Here is a 14,808-nt window from a genome sequence, read left to right on the forward strand (position 1 = left end):
CATGCCAACTCAACAGACACCCTCGGAGATACCTGTAGAGCACCTTTATAGTCACCCAGTTACGTTGCGACGTTTGGTACACACAAGGCACTCCTCCAGTGTTAGTGAGTTGCACGATCTCATGGTCATAGGAACATATACTTGACATGCAGAAAAACGATAGCAATAAACTTGATACGATCATATGCTACGTTCATAGTTTGGGTCTTGTCCATCACATCATTCTCCTAATGATGTGATCCCGTTATCAAATGACAACTCATGTCCATGGCTAGGAAACCATAGCCATCTTTGATCAATAAGCTAGTCCGGTAGAGGCTTACTAGGGACATGTTGTTGTCTATGTATCCACACATGTAGTTGAGTTTCCGGTCAATACAATTATAGCATGGATAATAAACGATTATCATGAACAAGGAAACATAATAATAACCACTTTATTATTGCCTCTAGAGCATATTTCCAACAGTCTCCCACTTGCACTAGAGTCAATAATCTAGCATTACATGGTAATGAATCTAACACCCATAGAGTTCTGGTGTTGATCTTGCTTTGCCCGTGGAAGAGGTTTAGTCAACGGATCTGCAACATTCAGGTCCGTATGCACTTTGTAAAAGTTTATGTCTTCCTCCTTGATGTAATCGCGGATGGAATTGAAGCGTCGCTTTATGTGTCTGGTCCTCTTGTGAAACCTTGGTTCCTTGGCTAGAGCAATGGCACCAGTGTTGTCACAGAACAGAGTCCTCGGGTCCAGTGCACTGGGCACAACTCCAGACACCTTCCTTTGCTGCCTCTGAGGCAACTATGTATTGCGCTTCGCATGTAGAATCAGCTACCACGCTTTGCCTGGAACTGCACCAGCTTACCGCTCCCCCATTTAGAATATATACGTAACCAGTTTGAGACTTAGAGTCATCCAGATCAGTGTTAAAGCTTGCATCGACGTAACCCTTTACGACGAGCTCTTGGTCACCTCCATAAACGAGAACCATTTCCTTAGTCCTTTTCAGGTACTTAAGGATATTCTTCACCGCTGTCCAGGGATCCAGTCCTGGATTACTTTCAAACCTTCCGGACATACTTATGGCAAGGCTGACATCCAGTCTTGTGCATAACATCACATACATGATAGAGCCTATGGAAGATGCATAGGGGATGACACTCATCTTTTCTCTATCCTCTGCAGTTGCTGGGCATTTTTTCTAACTCAACTTCACACCTTGCAAAACAGGCAAGAACCCCTTCTTGGACTGATCCATTTTGAACTTCTCCAAAATCTTATCAAGGTATGTGCTCTGTGAAAGTCTTATCAGGCATCTTGATCTATCTCTATAGAACTTGATGCCCAATATGTTAGCAGCTTTACCCAGGTCTTCCTTTGAAAAACTCCTTTCAAACAACCCTTTTTGCTTTCCAGAAATTCTACATCATTTCTGATCAACAATATGTCATCCACATACACTTATCAGAAATGTTGTAGCGCTCCCACTCACTTTCTTGTAAATACAAGTTTCTTGCAAACTTTGTATAAACCAAAAAGCTTTGATCACCTCATCAAAGCATATATTCCAACTCCGAGATGCTTGCTCCAGTCCATAGAAGGATCGCTGGAGCTTGCATACCTTTTAGCATCCTTAGGATCGACAAAACCTTATGGTTGTATCACATACAACCTTTCCTCATGGAAACTGTTAAGGAAACTCTGTTTTGACATCCATCTGCCAGATTTTGTAATCGAAAAATGCAGCAACTGCTAACATAATTCGGACGGACTCAAGCATCGCTACGGTGAGAAAGTCTCATCGTAGTCAACTCCTTGAACTTGTGAAAACCCCTTTGCCACAAGTCGAGCTTTATAGATGGTGACATTACCGTCCGCGTCCGTCTTCTTCTTGAAGATCTATTTATTCTGAATGACCTTTCGCCCTTCAGGTAATACTTCCAAAGTCCACAGTTTGTTTTCACATGGATACCATCTCAGATTTCATGGCCTCTAACCATTTGTCGGAATCCGGGCCCACCATCGCTTCTCCATAGCTTGTAGGTTAACCATTGTCCAACAGCATGACCTCTAAGACAGGGTTACCGTACCACTCAGAAGCTGTACATACCCTTGTCGACCTACAAGGTTCGACAGTAACTTGATCAGAAGCTTCATGATAATCATCATTAGCTTCCTCTTCATCTGGCGTAGGTGCCACAGAAACATCTTTCTGTGCTGTGCTAGTCTCTTGTTATAGTAAAGGTTCAACAACCTCATCAAGTTTTATCTTCCTCCCACTCAATTCTTTCAAGAGAAACTCTTTCTCGAGAAAGGACCCTTTCATAGCGACAAACACTTTGCCCTTGGATCTGAGATAGAAGGTATACCCAACCGTCTCTTTTGGGTACCCTATGAAGACGCATTTTTCCGCTTTGGGTTCGAGATTTTTTGGCTGAAGCCTTTTGACATAAGCATCGCAGCCCCAAACCTTAAGAAACGACAACTTAGGTTTCTTGCCAAACCACAGTTCATACGGCTTCGTCTCCATGGACTTAGATGGTTCCGTATTTAAAGTGAATGCAGCTGTCTCTAATGCATAACCCCAAAGCGATAGTGGCAGATTGGCAAGAGACATCATAGAACACACCATATCCAATAAGGTACGATTACGACGTTCAGACACACCATTACGCTGTGGTATTCCAGGTGGCGTCAGCTATGAAACTATTTCACATTGTCTTAAGTGATTGCCAAACTCATAACTCAGATATTCTCCCCCTCGATCGGATCGTAGGAATTTAATCTTCTTGTTACGATGATTCTCAACTTCACTCTGAAATTGCTTGAACTTTTCAAATGTTTCAGATTCATGCTTCATTAAGTAGACATACCCATATCTACTCAAATAATCAGTGAAGGTGAGAAAGTAACGATATCCACCGCGCGCGTCAACGCTCATCGGACCACACACATCAGTATGTATGATTTCCAACAAGTCACTTGCCCGTTCCATTGTTCCGGAAAACGGGGTTTTAGTCATCTTGCCCATGAGGCATGGTTTGCATTTGTCAAGTGATTCAAAATCAAGTGACTCCAAAAGTCCATCAGCATGGAGTTTCTTCATGCGCTTTACACCAATATGACCTAAGCAACAGTGCCACAAGAAAGTGGTACTATCATTATCAACTCTACATCTTTTGGCATCAATATTATGAACATGTGTATCATCACTATCGAGATTCAATAAGTATAAACCCCTCGCAATGGGTGCATGACCATAAAAGATATTACCCATATAAATAGAACAACCATTATTCTCTGATTTAAATGAGTAACCGTCTCGCATTAAACAAGATCCAGATATAATGTTCATGCTCAACGCATGCACTAAATAACAATTATTCAGGTTCATCACTAATCCCAATGGTAATCGAAGAGCGAGCGTGCCGACGGCGATTACATCAACCTTGGAACCATTTCCCACGCGCATCGTCACTTCGTCCTTCACCAGCCTTCGTAGGAACAATGAGGCTTCTTGTGAGAAGCTCTAGTTTGTGAGAAGCTTATACCAAAATCTGCCCCAAAGGGGACAAATTTTTTTCCATAGCATGTTGGTCCTATTCCATGATAGCATGCCAGGGTTCATGAATTTCAGACGAGTTTTGTATTTACTAGAATTTCAAAACCAAGTATCTCAACGTTTTCCGGCGAACGACGGTGCCGAGGTATTTGAAATTTATCCCCATTCCTTGCATGGGACATAAGCATCAACCCATGGACACATACATGATTTTACAACCCATTTTAGTGCACCGGAGCATGTGCATGTAGTTTAATTTTAAATTGTGCACCTGAAATGCCTAGAAAACCAAGTTATTGTATAAAAATGTGCAAACGAACCCTGAATAATTCCAATTTTTTTGACAACACACCTATAGTTGCATGTTCATTGCAGATAAAAGTTCTAGCAATTCAAACAGCCTCCTTTGCCACTTTGACCCCATTATGTATTTCAAATCAAGACGAAAAATCAAGTAGATCACACACAGTTTATTATCACCAACCATGTGTGTTGCAGTACAAAATATCTTGGAGCACCGTCGGAGTAGTATATGGCTTACGCGAGAAGGTGCGTCGGCAATAGTCCACAGCCGGTGCGTCAAGCACACTAGCTCGCTCCCCACATATCATTTCACTTTTCAATCGTCGTCGGTCAAAGATGGGGACGTGGACCCGCATTGTGAGGGCAACTTCGGTGGCCCACTCCGACGAGAGCGCGGCCGCAGCCTCCATGCGCATGCTAACAACCTGTGTGAGCGCGGCCGCAATCTGCGACCGGGCGACCAAGGCAGCCCAAACGGCTGTTGTTGCTGCTCAGGTGGCGGCAGCAACATCTACGATGGGGATAGAAACTGGCGAGAGCGGCACCGTAGCTATCTGTTCTGCAGCGCCACCCTTGGCCCTGATGGAGGCCGTCCATGACCATGTCGAGGATGCCCACAGTCGGTGTCAAAACCGGCAGATCTCGGGTAGGGGGTCCCGAACTGTGCATCTAGGATCAATGGTAACAGGGAACAAAGGGGACACAATGTTTACCCAGGTTTGGGCCCTCTTAAAGGAGGTAAAACCCTACTTCCTGCTTGATTATATTCGATGAGTATAGGGGTTACAAGAGTTGATCTACCTCGAGATCGTAATGGACAAACCCTAGCTATCTAGCGTATGAGAATTTTCATGATCTCTACGGATCAACCTCTCTGGTTTATATACACACCGGAGAGGCCTAGGTTTGTACAGAGTCGGTCTGTAAGGAAGGAAATAACATATCCGGACACCAAGCTTGCCTTCCACGCATATGGGAGTCCTACTTGGACACGGAGGAAAAGTCCTCTGCTTTTATCTTCACGGCCCATCAGTCTGGCACATATCCAATAGTTGGACACCCGAGGACCCCCTAATCCAGGACTCCCTCAGTAGCCCTTGAACCACTCTTCAATGATGATGTGTTCGGCATGCAGATTGTCTTCGGCGTCGTAAGGCGGGTTCCTTCTCTTGAGCATTTTAGAATAATTCTCCGCACAGAGGAACTGTATCCGGCTCTGTATTGTTAATATAACCCTTAGCCACGAAGGCAGAGTATCAAAATGAAACACTATCTTTTACTGACAACTTTTTTCAGTGAAGCGTCACATCTGGCTCTTTAGCATTTCGAACCATTTTCATACCCGCGTTTCACGTTTCGAGGCATAGCCTCAATTGGCACGTCTTTTCAAAACAGAGATCAAGCCCGCCCATTATGGGATTCCCATTAATATGGTTTTGGGTGAAACAACCATGCCGCTCGCATGATCTCTTCGGGGAACAAGCGAGTTTTAAGGCTTGAGAGGGGGGCGTTTGTTATTTCACTGCCTATAAGAGGGTAAAGAATCCTCCTTTTTCACCCACACCTTCTTCTTGCTTCCGTCTTCCCATCTTCAAGCTCTAGCGCCCAAACTTCAATCTTTTCCACCGCCACCAACCTCTCCAGCCATGTCTGGATCCGGTTCTAAGGGCAAGTGGGAGGCCTCCTGTGTCACGGAGAAGGACATCAAGGAGCTCCGAGGTGCGGGCTACCTGCCCGCAGACATCGCGCAAAGGCTTCCCAACAAGAATCAGATCATCCCCACTCTGGAGCCCGGCGAGAGGGTAGTATTCATCCCCCATTTCCTTTGAGGTCTAGGGTTTCTCCTTCATCCCTTTGTGTGGGGCCTAATGTTCTACTACGGGCTAGATTTCCATGATCTAGCCCCAAATTCTTGCCTCCACATCTCGGCGTTCATCGTCGTGTGTGAGGCTCTACTCTGCAAGCCCCACACTTCGGCCTGTGGCTCAAAGTCTTCAACGTGAAACCGAAGATGGTCGATGGGCAGCACGCGGATTGCGCGGCACTATGGTGAGCAAGCTTCCCAACACCGTCTGGCCGAAAGGGGCTTTTGTGGAGACAGTCAAGGTGTGGCAGCAGGAGTGGTTCTACATCACCGAACGTCGCGATGCCAAGTGGGCGGCCGCACTTGACTTCAGATCCGGACCCCCGACGAGACTCACCTCGTGGACCACCAAGGGTCTTGATTGGGGGTCCCAGCCAGAGATGATGATGCTGCAAAAGTGCATCTCCAATGTGTTGGGCAAAAACACCGGACTCAGAAACATGATCCAGGTGATGCTCTTCCGCCGTGTCCTCCCCTGTCAACTCCGGGCCTCCCCCATGTGGGAGTTCAATCCGGATGAGCCCCGGACCTTGAAGTTCTTCTTCAACACCACGCACAAAGATATTTGGAAGCAGCTTTCCAAGGCCCAGAAGAGTTGGCCCATGGAGACCGAGGACATTGGGCTCGACATCGAGAACCCGGCCTCAGCGATAAGCGTGACCCTTCCAAAGACTTATTTGATTAACACTTCGGATGTGATAAAAATTATGTTTTCCCCTTTGCACACAGAGCTGGATGAAGAAAGCGGAGCAGATCGACCGCCTGGCGCCACTGCCGGAGAATCCGGCCACTCCCCAGCTGACGGAGATGCTGGTTCCGGCACCGTATCAGGCGTCGAAGAAGAAGGCCAAGAAGAAGGCCAAAGGGGCCAAGGGCAGCCCTCGCCACAAGGTTCCTTCGGACGCCATGTCCGGAGAAACTGAAGCCCTCTCCTCCCATGAAGGAGACGAGGAAGAAGAAGAGGAGGAAGCAGAAAGCGACCCCCCGCAAGGGGAGGCAGAAGAAGAGGACGGCCTCCGAAGACCCGGAGGGGGAGGCATCCAAGAGGGGGGAATCGTCCTCCAGGACAGTTCGGACTCAGAGTCCGAACAAATCCGCAAGAAGCCACCAAGGGCGAAGCCCCTGGCCACATCATAAGTGTTAGGATAATCATTGTTTAATTTTAGTCCTCCCTTTCTATTATATAAGTTATTTTGCTATGTGCTCTTCAGCCCTCCATGCGAGCTTCCGAACACTCCGTTATCGGAGGGGAGCTCTATGCCACCCGAGATGGCAGAGAGCGAGACGCCGCCATGTGCCTCCTAGCCTGTCACCATGGATGACACCGAGGTGTTGTCCCGAAGGGCCTATCCTGGCCGAGGAGGGGCGGGCGAGGCTGTCGAGAAGGCGCCCAAGGTTAATACCTCGGTCGCTGAAGACATGGTGGAGGCTATCCCCATGACGACCGACGGCGGGGACCCCCAACAATCCGGGCCCCAGCCGGACACCATTCCGGAGACCAATGTGGCTCCGGGATCAGGTGGACAACCCCCTTTGAAAGAGGGGGAGGAGAGTCAGCTCCACCGGCGACCTCCACTAATCCGGAGACGCCGAACACTCTAACGGAAGCACTGCAACGTGCTTCCATCATGGAGGAGCACTGACCCTTGATGGGTGCGGTAGTAGAGAAGGTTTAGTCTGCTAAGAGCGGACTGAATGAAGCCTTTCACAGCCTACTGACAGGCTTCGAGGTATGCGACGTAATGCTCTAAACTTTTTTATATAGAGGAATACACCTGTGTATAGACAGTAGCCCCTGAGACTCTGTCTGGTTAAAAGAAAACCAGACATACGATCCATATAATACTCGGATAACTGACATAATGTTCTATTATTGCAACAGGCTTCCTTGTTGGCGGCAACCGCCCAGGCCACGGAAGTTTCCGTACTCAATCGGAAGCTTCAGCTGGCCAATGAAGAGATCGACCGCGTTGACAAGCGGTTCGACGAGACGCAAGGTATGCGTACAGTTCATAGAAGCTTAGCTGTATATCATAAGTGATAGCTATATTCAGAGACTAACTCCTGAAATGCTTTAATTATGAGCGTAGTTGGGGCAGCCGAGGTCGAGACCCTCAAAGGCGCCCTTGCCAAAGCCCAACAAGAGGCAAAGGCGAACAAGGTAGTCGCGAAAAAATCGGCTGCAGAGCTGAAGACCGAGCATACCGCCCGCCGCCAACACGAAGCTCGGGTGGCCGAAGTCGAGCAGGAGCTGAGAGACACCATCATCAAATGCGAGGAATTGGAAGAGAAGGCTTCGGCCCAATCGACTGAACTCGCTAAAGCCCAACAAGAAGCTAAGGAGGCGCGTGTCGAGTCCAGGAGTGCTCTCGAGGAGATCCGTCAGGCGAAGCAGATAGCGGCTGGTAAGGCCTTTCCTTTGCAAAGTGCTTTTGGGGTCAAACATATGCTTTGCTTACTCGAGTATGGAGTTCTCCAGACGCATTTGCGGATCTTCCGAGGAGTGTTGCCGATGCCGCACAGTTCTTCTGAGCCGAGGAGGGGAACTCGACTGAAAAGCTGTTCTGGTCACAGTATCTTGCGCCGGAGCACCCGACGCCCATGAACGACCAGCTAAAGCAGCTTACGGAGCTGCATAGGGTGGCCGGTTTGGCCATGAAGGATTTAATAGTCCGGCTTTGGCCAGCCGAACCATTGCCCAGTAGCTACTTCGGTTTGGTGAAGCGGCTCGTCGATGCGTTGCCCCGGGTTGATGCTGTGAAGCGCTCGGCCTGCATAGAGGGTGCTCGAATGGGCAAAGATGAAGGCCACTGATGTGGCGACCGCCGGCCTGTCCGAAGGCAAGGACCACGGCATGCCGGAGAGGTACTTTGAAGACGTCCGGGCCGGGGCCCGAATAGTAGAGGGCCAGTGCTCTAAGGACATGATATTTGAGTAGATGATGCGGGTTTTAAAGACTAATGTTATGAACCCATGGTGGTAATATATTTCTGCCTTTTATCTGAGAGTTGCCAGTCATCAGCTTCAGCCCCCACGTAGATGCTACGGGGGTGTTCGGCGTAACGCGTGTCCGCACTTTATCCAACGTCTGGTCCGTAAAGGAGGCATCCGCAGGGCAAACTAGGCAATCAAACTACGCGGCTTTATTACTTTCACTTAACCATAGGAGTTTGACAGTGGAGCTAAGTATTAGCCCCTTGTGCGTGTGCGGCGATCCGAACTAAGGTGCCTTTTTCCACGCGGCTGGACGAAGACCAGTCCCTCGTATAACACGGAGTGAACCGCTATCGATTTGTAGTAAGTCACCGAATCGCCGACCAGCTCTCGCTTTATCATGACGGTGTAACACCCGAATCTGATAAGATTCGATGTCTCTGTGCTTATCGTGCTAGTCCCTGGATCGACTCGCTAGCACATACAGTACATATAAATATCAAATAACAAGTGCATGATTTAATATAACGTATGATCCAGAAGTTATAAAGTATTACAAACTGACTAGCACATAGCTAACTTATTCAATAGTAACAACGAAAATGTAGCATAAGCAAACGATGAGTCCCATCAATGCCCACTGGAGAAAATGCTGAGTGAAGACTCGCGACCCTACTGTATCTCACCGATCATCTGAAAATCCTGCAACATGATAAGTTGCAGTGACAAAGTGGTCAATACATTGAATGTATTGGCAAATCACACAAATATGATAAAGCAACCTACATCCACAAGCAAAGTATGACAAACAAAACACTCAAGTTTGTTTCGCGTAAAACTATACCTTCACCTACCTCCACGACATAGGCAAGGTGCAAACAACACAGATGATAAAGATCTTCAAGATGTCTCAGGTGCGCTTAGTCCTGGCGCATTCTCTAGGGACAATAGAGCGCTCAGCCAGTGATGCATTCACGTGAGAAAAAGCCCCGACAACTCAAGTGGACTCAGTCATGGCGCATTCTCTAGGGACAATAGAGCACTCAGCCATTGACGCATTCACCTGAGAAAAAGTCCCGAGCCTACAGCTATAAAGACTCACCACTTCCATGGATCACTCGACACATGCCCACGTCTACCATAGCAAGTTGATCACACCATCACATAATACAATCAATATCAGAATATGACAATAGAGAACATACAAATCAAACCAAGCACATGTCATAGCATAACAATCACACATGCATAACAGAATATAGGATGAGCAAAATCAAAAGTTAAAACTTGCCTTGAACGGTGTTGAAGTACTCTAACGCTCAATTCTGATCCGCTTCACACTCCTGACAATCTATACGTTTAATGAATGCACCGATAAATAAACCGTACTCACACAACACCACATTAAAGTCAACAACAAGTAATTCAAATAAAAACTTAAATAACAAAACATGTCAGTAGGTATAACTATTCTACATGCTAGTAGGATCACAATGCAAAAAGAATCAACTAATTTAGATCAACGGTTTGAAAGATATAGCCTTCGGAAGATCAAATTCAAATTTGAGCAATTTAAAATTTAAACAGTTCAAAAATGTGAAATTCTGGTTCTACTAGATGCTCCTGCTCAAAATGAGTATGTAGGGAAAAGAATCAATGAATTTGGAGTTATGGATCTCAAGATATACCTAAATCAAAATTTGATATGGAATCTACAAAGAAAAATTATGCAATAATAGCGTTCTGAGAAGAGCTGCCGCGGCTGCTGTGGCGTTGCCACGTGGCGCGACATGAGTGGCCCGATGGTGTTTGCTGCTAGGCTTAAATGAGGGTCGGCCGCAACTTAACAGATAACGGTTCAGAAATTAAAAAAACACAGATGATCTAATCCCAGCTGTTTAAAGAAGATCGGACGTCAGGGAGACGTGCTCACCGGAGACAGGGCAGGGTGGTCGCCGGACTTGAAGAAGACGGCGCATGGCGAGGCTCCGGACGATGATGGAGATGGCTATGGCGGCCCCCAGACTCCGTTGGGTAGCGTACGGAATGCGGTGCTCTACTGCGGGGTTGAAAACGTCCTCACCCGCGTTGGTGGCGAGCGGGGATGGCGGCAACGGGTGGCTGGAGCTCGGCGATGGGGTGTTCATCGGGCGAGATCGTTGGCATTGCCCTAGTGCTTCCCTGCATAAAATAGAAGGTGAGGGAGAGATAGGAGGTCAAGGCGAATGCAACAGATTGGAAGCGAGGTGCCGAAGACCCTGGGTGGTGAAGAAATTGGCGGCGGCAGAAGCTTCCGGCAGCGGAACTCCGGGAAGATCCAACGACGAGTTCTAGGGCACGGAAAACGGAGATTTTGGCGACAATCGGACAAGACGGAGGTGGGGATCATATATAGGGTTGAGGGCGTGAGCGAGGGCTGACGAATCGATCGATTCGACTCTGCTCCGGTTCGGTTCGGGCTACAGTGTCCGTGAAGAACACGAACCAGGGAGAGAGATGACAAGGGGGCCCTAGCTGTTAGTGGCAGAGAGGTGTGATGAGGAAAAAATAGAAGAAGAAGAAGAAGTGCGCGGCGGGGTGGGCTACTCTGCTGCGCTGAAATGGGCCTCCAGCCCGCCAGCTGCTGCTGCTGCGTAGCACGGGCGGGCGACAAATAGAAACATGCCACAATGAACAATAATCTCTGGGTTATACTGAGCAGGAGGTCTATTCGGCTAAAAAAATGCAAATAGATTCCTAAAATTACGATAACATACAGTAAAATATTTTAGATAAAAAGAATACAGTGAACATTTTCATCCTAAATAATTTTTTTAACAAAAACTATTTTATGCAATAGGAGCAAATAAAAGTATCCAAACAATCTCAAAATAATTCAAATAATTTTATAAACCTTTTTAAACTATACTTAACCGGGAAGAAGTCATGTTTTTCTTCTCTCAATATTTTTTCTTGAGTTGAAAAGGATTTGAACATTTGCAAAATAAAAGTATGAGTCAAATGAGTATTCGGGAAAGTCCTTTTATTCCCGCTCGTTAGAATATCACATAGAGTCCAATTTTTTTCAAATATGCATAGAAATCAGGATGCAACAGAATGATCCTATTAACATTCGAAATCTAAAAATTTGGGATGTTACAAATCTACCACCCCTAAAATGAATCTCGTCCTCGAGATTCAAAGAGGCTAGAAAGAAAAAGGTTAGGGTTGAGGTTCTCCTTGAATATCCATTGTTCATCCGAGAGTCCGGTTTGCTACCACCCTTAGAATAAGAGTCACCTGTCTTCAGAAATCTTACTCCTTGTAGGAAATCCTTCAAACATATGTCTTACACTCCTTTGAAATTCTGAAACCCTTATCAAAAGGCGGTCTTCCGTATACTGAAACTTCATGGCTCACAGGTCTTGTGCAAATACTAAACACAGATCGATGCTCTCATGGTGGTCATCAAGAATGGTTCCTACATGAAGGAGTATTGGTTTATTCTCACCGTACAACCTACTATTGGCAACGGGTGCCTCTTACAAGGGTCAAATATCATACCATTCTAAGGTTCAGGCTTGACAACGTTGTCACTCTACTATAGGTAAGTCACTCTTGATTTACCATCCCACATAACAAGAGCGAATAATAAGAGTAAGTCGGCATGGTGATCAATCCATTCCGCACCCAAATCATTACGTTGTATATGGTTTAGAAAATCTTGCGTTCTAACACTCGGGCATCCTCACAAGCATGGCAGAATTTCTCTTGTTCACGTACATGTTCGGATAATCCATATGTTCTGCATGCCAAACTAATCAACTATCGTTCCCTTCAACTCTCATGTTTGCGTCAACTACTATAAAACATCTACTAATGAATTATAGCTTCCTCTAGGGTTCTTCCTTCAGCAAGGTTGTGCTTGTTTCGTGTCGGATCTTGGCGCATGTGGTAAAACTTGAAATCATCACTAGGTTGCAGGAGAGATTAGGATATAGACAGAATAAAGATCTAAGGAGAAAACACTACCCATGTGAATCATGCTAGCAACAAAACCCTAACAAAAAATCAAACACTAAATTCAAACAATTCACACAAGTCACACCACACAAGCAAAACATACAGGTAAGGTCATATCCACAAGAGATATGATATCATCATACAACCGAAAATCATTTATCGAACACAACTTAGTAGTGGTGGTCTGCAACTAAAACTCCTCACAATATACTAATATAAGTAAAGGGTCGTCTACATTTGAAGAGAGAAGATATGAGTATGAGAGTGAGGACTAACAAGTAGACAGAAAGTTGGAAAGCAATTTTTTCACTCCTATGGCTTATCTAATCCATTTTCCAGGGTCACGACCTACAGTCAACACACTGCAATGATACCATCTGTAACAACCCGAATCTGATAAGATTCGATGTCTCTGTGCTTATCGTGCTAGTCCCTGGATCGACTCGCTAGCACATACAGTACATATGAATATCAAATAACAAGTGCATGTTTTAATATAACGTATGATCCAGAAGTTATAAAGTATTACAAACTGAGTAGCACATAGCTAACTTATTCAATAGTAACAGCAAAAATGTAGCATAAGAAAACGATGAGTCCCATCAATGCCCACTGGAGAAAATGCTGAGTGAAGACTCGCGACCCTACTGTATCTCACTGATCATCTGAAAATCCTGCAACATGATAAGTTGCAGCGACAAAGTGGTCAATACATTGAATGTATTGGCAAATCACACAAATATGATAAAGCAAACCTACATCCACAAGCAAAGTACGACAAACAAAACACTCAAGTTTGGTTTCACGTAAAACTATACCTTCACCTACCTCCACGACATAGGCAAGGTGCAAACAACACAGATGATAAAGATCTTCAAGATGTCTCAAGTGCGCTCAGTCCTGGCGCATTCTCTAGGGACAATAGAGCGCTCAACCAGTGATGCATTCACGTGAGAAAAAGCTCCGACAATTGAAGTGCGCTCAGTCATGTCGCATTCTCTAGGGACAATAGAGCGCTCAGCCATTGACGCATTCACATGAGAAAAAGTCCCGAGCCTACAGCTATAAAGACTCACCACTTCCATGGATCACTCGACACATGCCCACGTTTACCATAGCAAGTTGATCACACCATCACATAATACAATCAATATCAGAATATGACAACAGAGAACATACAGATCAAACCAAGCACATGTCATAGCATAACAATCACACATGCATAGAAGAATATAGGATGAGAAAAATCAAAAGTGAAAACTTGCCTTGAACGTTGTTGAAGTACTCTAACGCTCAATTCTGATCCGCTTCACACTCCGGACAATCTATACGTTTAATGAATGAACCGATAAATAAACCGTACTCACATAACACCACATTAAAGTCAACAGCAAGTAATTCAAATAAAAATTTAAATAACAAAACATGTCAGTAGGTATAACTATTCTACATGCCAGTAGGATCACAATACAAAAAGAATCAACTAATTTAGATCAACGGTTTGAAAGATATAGCCTCCAGAAGATCAAATTCAAATTTGAGCAAATTAAAATTTAAACAGTTCAAAAATGTGAAATTTTGGTTCTACTAGATGCTCCTGCTCAAAATGAGTATGTAGGAAAAAGAATCGATGAATTTGGAGTTATGGATCTCAAGATATACCTAAATCAAAATTCTATATGGAATCTGCAAAGAAAAATTATGCTATAATAGCGTTCTGAGAAAAACTGTCGCGGCTGCTGTGGCGTTGCCACGTGGCGCGACATGAGTGGCCAGATGGTGTTTGCTGCTAGGCTTAAACGAGGGTCGGCCGCAACTTAACAAATAACAGTTCGGAAATTAAAAAACACAGATGATCTAATCCCAGCCGTTTAAAGAAGATCGGACGTCAGGGAGACGTGCTCACGGGAGACAGGGCAGGGTGGTCGCCGGACTTGAAGAAGACGGCGCACGATGAGGCTCCAGACGATGGTGGAGATGGCTATGGCGGCCCCCAGACTCCGCTGGTGTAACGCCCGGATAATTAGGCTACAGTAAAACTCTCCTAATGATGCCATGTCATCTCTATTTACTGTTACTATACTCTCGTTAGTTCGAAACCCGTTCAAAAGTCACATTCAAAATATGTCAAACAACAAAAGT

Source organism: Aegilops tauschii, chromosome 3, assembly GCF_002575655.3.
Source record: "Aegilops tauschii subsp. strangulata cultivar AL8/78 chromosome 3, Aet v6.0, whole genome shotgun sequence".
NCBI classification, from domain to species: domain Eukaryota; kingdom Viridiplantae; phylum Streptophyta; class Magnoliopsida; order Poales; family Poaceae; genus Aegilops; species Aegilops tauschii.